The sequence below is a fragment of the Pan troglodytes genome, chromosome 1 (genome assembly GCF_028858775.2).
Source record: "Pan troglodytes isolate AG18354 chromosome 1, NHGRI_mPanTro3-v2.0_pri, whole genome shotgun sequence".
Taxonomy (NCBI): Eukaryota; Metazoa; Chordata; class Mammalia; order Primates; family Hominidae; genus Pan; species Pan troglodytes.
In genome coordinates, this window is record NC_072398.2 from 19,125,370 (window position 1) to 19,135,656 (window position 10,287).

The 10,287-nt window shown below is 41.8% G+C and overlaps 1 non-coding gene across 1 annotated transcript; it reads left to right on the forward strand.

Moving 5' to 3' along the window:
• Positions 1 to 1,615: 1,615 nt before the first annotated feature.
• Positions 1,616 to 1,677, forward strand: LOC112207110 (U7 small nuclear RNA). The gene has a single exon (XR_002941582.1). It is a non-coding gene; the product is annotated as a U7 small nuclear RNA (small nuclear RNA).
• Positions 1,678 to 10,287: the final 8,610 nt, after the last annotated feature.

The following is a 10,287-nucleotide window of genomic DNA, read 5'->3' on the forward strand; positions in this document are numbered from 1 at the left end:
GGGCATTTCAAAGACAAAGTCAAAACTGCAAGGACAAAATGTACCTCATGAGAACAACTAGAATTCATGAGGACAAACTGTAATGTACCTCCAGTGTTGATTATGGAAATAAAAAACAAAACACAACAAAAACCCACAGTGAGATACCACTTCATATCCATTAGGATAGCTATTATATAAAACTTTTTTTTTTTTTTTTTTGATGGAGACTTGCTCTGTCACCGAGGCTAAAGTGCAGTGGCACAATCTCGGCTCACTGCAACCTCCACCTCCTGGGGTCAAGCCATTCTCCTGCCTCAGACTCCTAAGCAGCTGGGCCTACAGGCATGTACCACCATGCTCAGCTAATTTTTGTATTTTTAGTAGAGACAGGGTTTCACCATATTGGCCAGGCTGGTCTCGAACTCCTGACCTCATGATCCACCTGCCTCGGCCTCCCAAAGTGCTGGGATTACAGGTGTGAGCCACCGCGCCCAGCCTATAAAACATTTTAAAAATAAATAAATAAATAAATAACAAGTGTTGGTAAGGATGTAGAGAAATTGGAACCCTTATGCACTGCTGTTGAAAATGGTATAGTGGTTCCCCAAAAAATTAAATTTAGAGCTACTATATGATCCAGCAATTCCATTTCTGGTTGTATACATAAAGGAATTGAAAGCAGGGACTCAAACGGATATTTGTACATCCACGTTCATAGCAGTGTTATTTACAGTGGCCAAAGGGTGGGACAACACAAATATCTATCAACAGATAAATGGACAAGCAGAATGTGGTATATCCATGCAATGGAACATTATTCAGCCCTAAAAAAGAAGAAAATTCTAACACATACCAGAACATTGATGAACCTTGAGGACAATATGCTAGATGAAATGAGTGAGACACAAAAAGACAAATACCAAATGATTTCACTTATATGAATTTCCTACAGTAACCAAAATCATAGAGGCAAAAAGTAAAATGGCAGTCACCAGGGGCTTGAGGAAGAGAGGAATTAGGAGTTCCCATTATTATTTATGAGTTCGGAGTTTCAGTTTGAGATGATAACATTCTGGAGATGGATGGTAAATGTACTTAATGGCACAGAATTATACACTTAAAATGGTTATGATGGTAAATTTTATGTGATGTATATTTCATCACAATTTGAAAAAACTACAAATGACAAGTTGGGAGAAATTATTTCCACAACATTGTAGATAAAAAGGTAATATCTCTGACATATAAAGTACTTAAACATTAAGGAAAAACCCCAAATCTCCTATAAAAAATGGGGAAAAGCATAAACAGACAATTTATAGTAAAGATCTACAAAGAGTCCATAAACATATGGAAAGACATTAAACTTTGCTCGTAATAGAGTTGTAAATTAAAACTACAAACATACTATTTATCCTCCCATCAAACCGGTAAAAAATCAAAAGCTTGACAAAACATTCTGTTGGCAAGACTACAAAAATAAATAAATAAATAAATAAGGAAAACGTCTGTGAACACATATAGCGTAATATCCAGGATATTTTGTTAAATGAAAAAAGGAAGTTGCAATAGGGTATGTATCATCTGCTACTTTTTCTGTAACAAAGAAGGGACTAGAAGAAAACATACATGTAAGTGTTATAGCTCTTTTAGAACTTGTGTAGAAGGTTTGCTGGTTTTCACTGGAAAACACTCCATGCAGAAAAGAAAAGACACATGTATCTGCATATTTTGGCAAAACACACATACACACTCACATACACAATAGTGGTAAACCAGAAAACAATTGAGTTGGTTACCTAGAAGGGGTGGCAGGGAAAGGTAGAAGGGATAGGAGAAGAATTGATGCTTCTCTGAGTATACTGTTTTTCCAGGCTTAAATTTTGGAAACATGATAGTGTTCTCTATATTAAAAAAACAAAATAAAATCAAGAAAGCTGAGGGGAGAGGAATAAAAACTGAATCCAAACAGAAATATCTGAATCCAATTATATTATAAATGAATAATATAAAGCTTAAAAAAAATTCATAACCTTAAACAAAGTATGCCAGCTATGTGCTCTCAGCCTAGAACTGGAAAGAATTTTAAAGCCCTTTATTTTTTTCATAGTGTTATGGGTATAGCAATTGTATTATTTTATGCATAGTATGCAATTGAGCAAATCAGGAAATACATTGTTTTGGGGAGCTAGGCTTTTCACTATGGAAGAAGGGAGATACAGAATGGGATGGAAGAAGGCAAGAAAGATTCCTGTGGAGTAGATTTGTAATTAGAGATAGCGGTATGAACTCATTATTTCATACAGACACACACACACACACACACACATACACACACATATCTATGCTCATATGTATGCATATTTAAACAAATATACATACATATTTCCTAGATCTGTCCACTTAAAGGGCCCCGATTAATAATATCCCAGTAGCAATGAGCACCCCTTGCACCCAGATCTTGGTTTCTAAATACCATTCTCCATTGTAAGAGTTCACTGGAGAAATTATTGATTCCAGGACTGGGGTTGAGAGGGTATTAAATGAGCCTGGAACATCTTGTTGTACTAGAAAGTAAGGAAGGGCAGAAAGAGTGAGAGAGAGAGAAAGAGAGAAGCAGAGGAGAGAGAGAGCACAATGTTAAAATGACATAGGAGCCAGCTTGAAGGGGCCCCACTGGCTAAATCTAAGACAATATATGCATCAAAATAAACACTGAATAAAGTAGAAATCTAGGTATACACAATGATAATAAATAAATGGACAAAAGGAGAACTCTTTGAGTAGAATGCCAACTGATAGACATTCAGGGAAGAGTGGATCGCCATCTTACAACCATCGCAGTAAAAGTTTGTTTGGAGACGACACCTGAATGGATGCTGAAGTGGTTAGGGGAGGAGGAGTTTGATGAAAAGGAGGAGATTTACAAGGTCTTCAAATGTCTTTCAACAGACATTTGTTAGTTGGATAATAGACATATTATTCACTGCTGGGTGTGGGTGGTGGTGGTGAGGGGGATGGGGGATTTAGTAGCTGGTGGAGAAATAGGCAGCACCTTGGCCAGGTGACCAAAACTAGCATCACTTATGAGGGTCAGATGGATATCCTGAGTCTGCAGAGAGACTCTGAGAAGGTGACAGCATCATGGTTTTTGTATTCTGGCCAAGGATGTATATAAACAAGGGTTGAGCAAATTCAAGAAGGAAATTGAAAATAATGACAAAAACTATCCCAGAAACAAAGAATAATTACAAGGTGTCCAAGGGAGAATATATTCAAATGAAAATATGTATTCTGGCCAAGGATGTGAATAAATATCAGGAAAAAAATGGGGAACATTCTGTAAAGTAAGTGGTTTGTATTCTTCAGAAATGTCACTTTGTCTATTGTGAAAGACAAAGAAAGAGTAAGGAAATGTCCCAGATTAATGGACCTGAAGAGACATGATATCTAAATGCAATAAAGCCCCTGTAGTGGAAAGTAAAAATACTATGGAGAACATGAGTAGGACAATGAACAAAACAGGACTACGGACTATAGCATAGTCTGATATACCATGGTACACTATGGTAAATAGTATAATGTCCAATTTTCTGATTTTGCTAACTGTACTATAGTTGCTTAGAAGAATGTTAGGAAATATGATATTTGTTAGGAAATATAAACTAAAGTGTCAAGGGTTAAGGGGGCATGACATACACGAGCTGCTTTCAAAAGATTCAAGAAAAATATAGAGAGAGAATGATAAAAAAAAAAAGTGGCAAAATATTTTAAAATGGCGAGTCTGGGTAAAGGACATAGGTGAATTCTCTGCACTATTTTTGCAACTTTTTTGGTAAGTTTGAAATCGTTTTCTTTAAAAGTGGTTTTACATGCAATATGGTGACCCTGAAGTTTCATTCTGCTGATTAGATAAAAGGCAGAAACCTAAAAACATTCCATTGCAACAACCCCACAGCCCAAGCGTCTAAAAGATACTACAACTTGCTTCTCTAGACAGCTGGCATATAAACACCCGCTCCTTGTCTTTCTTCTACCTTCATTTACTTTCCTAACACATCTCCACAGACACTTTCAAACACTTGTGCATGACTTCTAGTGTTTACAGGTAAGGTAATGAGTAGGAAACTCTATATACATTGACTTGCCTTTTGTCAGACCCTAGTACTGTTCAGCACTGTGGCTGTCATTTATCAATGTAACATTTTCATGCCAGAAGCCCTTAGGGCTTTTTCCTGACTGTATAGTACAGTAAGAATAGCTACATATTTGTAGCAGCACATAAATACAGCTTCAGCGTTTCTGCTGCCAATTCACTGTACCAGTTACTGTTGTCAGAGATGTCGGGAGCCCTGTACAATTTAATGATACATTGTGACTTTGCACAATAGAACCTTTCTTATAATCTGATTGTCCAATTTCCTTTTTTCTAAAATGCTTTAAAGGGGGACAATACCCAATCAGGAGAAAAGGAGAAACAAAATTATGACTGCTTAAAAGGAACAAAATATTAAACACTGAAATTGGATAATTGGAACTCGTTCGCACGCCCCTCCCACCAAACTGAAAGCACATTTCTATGGAGGTTATTACAAAAAGAAGATATGGAAGAGCTTGCCCAGGCCCTGTCATACTCCCAGGACCCACAATGGGCTGTCTTTAATGAGAGGGGACACTTTGAAGTACTACAGTTCTATCCTCAGTGAGCAGCTCTTAGTGACACTAAGCTCAAAATCCCCACACCCCGGGGACAGTGTTAACCACCTGCTGCTGTCTTCCCAGAAATTGCTTGACTTGAATTGTGACTGAGAAATAGTTTATCAAATGTGATTTAGGGTAAAGGAATCAATTGCCCTGAACATATAAACATTAATGATGTGCTTACCATATGCCAGGCACTGTTTGTGTATTATTTTATTAAATCTTCACAACAGTCCTATCAAGTAAATGCTCTCACTATTTCAGTTTTATAGCAGGGTGCTGTTAAGTGCCTTGCCCAAGGCAGCTCAGCGAGTAGCAGAGTCAGGGAGAGTGAGTCAGTAGGAGGCACTTGGCACACTTGCCGGTGGGGGAAAGGAATCTTCCCATTAGGCAGGACAGCAGCTACCTGGAGGGGGTGGGGCAGGAAAGCGACCGAGCACAGCATCACGGGGGCTTAGGAGATCCTGGGGACATTCTGCTGAAAGGCAGTCTTCTTGTTCCCACCTTCCCTGCTGTGTAACCCTCTCATCTCAGGCTCCCAGGGAATATGTTGCCGTGCCGCCAGCCAGCACTCATAGCACTACGGCCTCTGCTGATGCCTCACCAGCCCAGGCTGCCCCTGAGTGAGCCTGAGAGTTGGGCCTAGGAAGGAGGAGGCCAGTGTCAGGAGGGCTAGGAAAGGAGACTCATGGTTAAAGACGCCCCCATAGCCCCAGACTTAAGGACATACGTGTACTTTAGTGAGAAGTTCTACTTACTCTGTAAGCCATAGGGGCTACGGGCACCTTGCCCTGTCCACATTCCACATAGATGATCTCCAGCCAGTGCTTTTCGTTCGTGTACACTCTTGTATCAGAGCCCTTTCCTCCCTTCGTCCTGGGGAAAGGAGCCAGCGGAATCCTCCTAGCCCCGGACGACACTTACCTAACCCCAGCAATGCTCCTTCCCATTTCCTACCCCTCCTGCCTGTGGTTGCTACCTTCCTTTAGGGTAAGCTTCTTCTCAAGAGGCCCCGCAGCTCCTCCAGTAGCCAGTTCCTTGTGTGCCTGCCCCTGCCCCCAGGCAGATCCGGGCTCTTGGGTGAACTTATCTCTGGCTCAACTTAGACTCCTGCAGGTAGTTTACAAAGCACTTTCACATGCACGACCTCAAGGTCTCATGAGGTGCATATTACTCTGCTCATCTTAGAGGATGACAAACTGAGGCTCAGAAAAGTCAGGCAACTTGTCCAAAACCATCCATGTAATTAGCCAATGGCAGCACCAAACACAGACCCAGCCGGTCATCTCTCTTCAAGTTCACAGTTTCTCTCCACCGTCCCCCACCTTCAGCTGCAGAGTCCCCAAGACTGGTCCCACCGCACATAGATGTTCTGAGAAAGTCTCTCGTTTATTTATAGTTTATACTCCACTCACTTCCAAAGATAATTGGAGACATTTTACAGAAACCCACAAACACATATACATAAGATGTGCAGAGCTGTGTAGGCAGACCACGTAACTCATGAGGGATTTTCCATTCCCCCCTCCCCCTGCCAGATTGCAGATCTTGGAGAGCTTTTTAAAAATAAAATTTCTCGAGATTCCCATCCCAGACCTACTGAATCAGAACTGCCAAGAGTGGAGCTGACTAGTGTATAGTGTTACCATTTGCCAATGCAAGTAGACAAAGGAGAGTAGAAACAGGGATTTTAGAAAGAGACAGAGCAAGCATACATTGCGGAGCTGTGGGGTTAGAAACTCTAACAGGTACGTAGGGCTCATGGCAACCCTCAGAGTCCCAAAGCAACATCTCCCTGGTCCCACTTGATGATGGACCTGGTCTACCCTAGAAACAGCCCATTCTGGGGGCCTGAACATCCCTTTGTCATCCCAGAACCAGAGAATGCAACTATCTTATGTGAACTGTACATCTTGACTATACCTATAAATCCTAATGGATCTGTAGGGAACTAGGACTACAATTCCACTTTGGAAAGCAAAGTCATTGTCTGATCAAAAGGCAAGCTTTTCCAATTTAAGAATAAGTGAAGGGGTATTAGATTATATTTTGGAGTTATTATTAATTTTTTAGCTGTGATATTGCTATTGTGGTTACTTAGAAAAATGTCCTCATTCTTAGGAGCTGTGTGCTGGAGTATTTATGGGTAAAGTTCTTGATGTCTGCAACTTACTTTCAAATGACCTAGCAATGAAAGTATTTATATTGTAGAGAGTTATAAAAATATAGGCATAGATATAGCAAGAGATAAAAACAAATGTGGGAAAACACTCATTGTTGGATCCAGGTAGAGAGCATAATGGGGTTATTATTCTGTTCTTTCAACTTGTATCTATAACTTAAACTTTTCAAAATGAAAAGCTGGGAGAAAAAGAAAAATAAAGGCACATGAGGAAAATCTGGTGAATAATTGCATTGAAAATCATAACAATTTTTATTGAAGAAAAGAAAAACCCAGACATTGTAGCCAGACAGAAACATCTGGCATGGTCAGCAGGCTGTCAATCAATCAGTTATTCAACAATTATTCAACAGGTGTTTATTACAGGTCTGTGCTGGGCCTAGGACTTCTACAAACAGTGAGAAAAAAAAAAATGAAAATGTACACTATGGGTTCCTGTCCTTGAGCTGCTAATGATTAAATTTAGCTCCATGAAGATTTTTTGTCCTGGATATAATTCACTAGGAGGTTTTTTTAAAGCACCCCAAATTATAGCTCCGTTAGCAAGCAGGTTTCTTTACCAGGCAGATTATCTTTGTTAGAAACTTCTGAACCAGGAAGAGAAATGATATGGGACTCTTCAGGATGTCGGAAAAGAGAGGTTTTTACTAAGAAAAGTCCTTAAGTCAGATCCCAAATAGAGCAACATAAAATGATGCATTTGGAAGTCCTAGGGAGGGGACGGGAGGACAGAATTAGGTCATTGTTAAGGATGAATGCTTGACCTTTGCAGAGGTAAGTGATAGAGGAGAGCCCTGGAGAGAAGGGGGCTCAAAAGAGGGGCTGGATGAGTCTGTAGACATGATGACGATGGGCCATGAGAAAGGGATCCCACCATAGCTTGTCCTCTTCAAGAACCAGGCAGTGAGCTGGAAAGACAACAGGAAAGTCTCCATGAATCACCTCCTCCTGAGGGAGGCTAGGCCAGCTACAGGTCAGATTGACCAGCCTAATTGAAACATCAGGGGCATTTTTGCTTAAGAAGGTGTGGGGAGGGAGAACATTTCTCCCATGTAGGTAATTGACAAGTCCTCAACAATTTATGAAACAACTGGAGATAAAAGGTTGAAAGTATAAACACCCATTGAGATAACAATCACTGATTCCACAAATATTTATTGAGTATTTACATTTTGCCAAGCTCTATTCTAGATTACTGGAGTGCACGGATGAAGAAAGTGAAGAACATCTCTGCCTTCAGAAAAATCTCACACCTTCTAAGAGTGAGTGCAGTGCACACAGTCCGGAGGGAGTCAGTTTCAATGCATCCATGAAGATAAAGGGCAGTCTCCTAGGTCTATCCACTCTGCAGGAGGTTGGGGAGGTGGGGAGGTGGAGATGTGCACCTTTCAGGGGCCTGACAATGGTGCTGCGGAAGCTCAAGTTGGAAATGAGGAGACTCTGCATGCCAAGAGCAAACTTCTCAGACTGCAAATTCTCCCCAAGACGGGTCTCGTTAACTTCAGAATCGGTAGAGACAAACAGAAACTGTGCATTGAAATATTTCTGACATGCAGCTGTAAGCTGGCAGCTCTGCTTAGAATGATTTATGAAGATGTTTTGTTTTTATTTTTGAGCATAGTCGATTTTGAATAAATGAGCCTTGTTCCCGAGGAATTTCTAATCAACGTATCACTGTATAATCCAGCCTTTACCCTCAAGGAACTTATTCCCTTGTTTGACAAACAGAGCACGCAGATGTGAAATAGATAGTAAGGCAATAAATAAAGTGGCAAATGCTGGATATGGACACTTAAGAGGTTAACAGAAAATTTTAAATGTAATATATATGGCGGGGAGCAAGTCTAGTTGCTATCAAAATCTCTTGGGGATTTCCAAATGATAAAAGGTTTATTGTCCTTAATCTCCTGCTGCATTAATCCAACTTTTAAATCAGGAGCTGCCCTCAATTGTTGTGGGGAGAAGTCAGAGAATGGACCCATCGGTGTGGGCTGGAGTTCCAAGGAAGGGTCGAGGGGAGGGTTTGAGTTGGGCTTTGGAGGATGGGTATGGTTCAGACATGAGGGTGAGCGTTCTGGGAGGCGTTCTCGACCGCAGACAGCTGTGGTGGAGGAGGATAGGCCCTGGATCTGAGAGCTTGGCTCTCAGGCTGCTATACCTGAACTTGATCCAACAGCTGACAGAGGAGTGGTGGGTTTTTTAGAGCAAGGGAGTGGTAGGATAAAAGCAACATTTTAAAAGATTAATAGGTGATTTCAGGACCTGTTGGGGTAATGGGACGAGTCCATGCTCTGCAGCTGGATGGGGTGGGGCAGATCTGAGCTCCAGTCAGGTCTCTGAGGGAGCAGGGAGGAATCAAACAAGAGCTGGCTGGGAAGCAGCAGCAGCTGGACTTGAGTGGGAAGGTTTAGGCAGGAAAGGAGACTCATGGTTAAAGACGCCCCCATAGCCCCAGACTTAAGGAAATGGGTGGACTTTAGTGAGAAGTTCTATTTATTCCATCAGCCATTCTCTATTAGGCGCTTGCTTTGTGCCAGGCACTGTTCTAGAAACTTGGGTTACATCAGGGAACAAAACAGACTTAGACTGGGTGCGGTGGCTCACGCCTGTAATCCCAACACTTTGGGAGGCCAAGGCAGGTGGATCACCTGAGGTCAGGAGTTCAAGGCCAGCCTGGCCAACATGCTGAAACCCTATCTCTACTAAAAATAGAAAAAAAAAAAAAATAGCCGGGTATTGTGGTGCACCCCTGTAATCCCAGCTACTCGGGAGGCTGAGGCACGAGAATCACTTGAACCTGGGAGGTGGAAGTTATAGTGAGCTGAGATTGTGCCTTGGTACTACAGCCTGGGTGAGAGGGTGGACTCTGTCTCAAAAAAAACCAGGCCGGGCACAGTGGCTGATGCCTGTAATTCCCAGCACTTTGGGAGGCCGAGGTGGGTGGATCACCTGAGGTTGGGAGTTCGAGACCAGCCTGACCAATATGGAGAAACCCCGTCTCTACTAAAAATACAAAATTAGCCAGGCATGGTGGCACATGCCTGTGATCCCAGCTACTCAGGAGGCTGAGGCAGGAGAATCGTTTGAACCTGGGAGGCTAAGGTTGCAGTGAGCCGAGATCACACCACTGCACTCCAGCCTGGGCAACAAGAGCGAAACTCTGTCTCCAAAAACAAAACAAAACAAACAAAAAAAAACCAGACTTAGGTCCCTGCCCTCCTGGGGTTCCTACTGTAGTGCAGTGGTGGATGGGAAAGGGAGGGACTGGCAGTAAGCATTCAACACAATGAGTAGGTAGAGTAAATACAAATTGGCCCTTGAACCACATGAGGTCTACTCATATGTGGATCTTCTGCCACCCTTGAGACAGCAAGAAGAACTCCTCTTTTCCTCCTTTACTTCAGCCTACTCAACATGAAGAC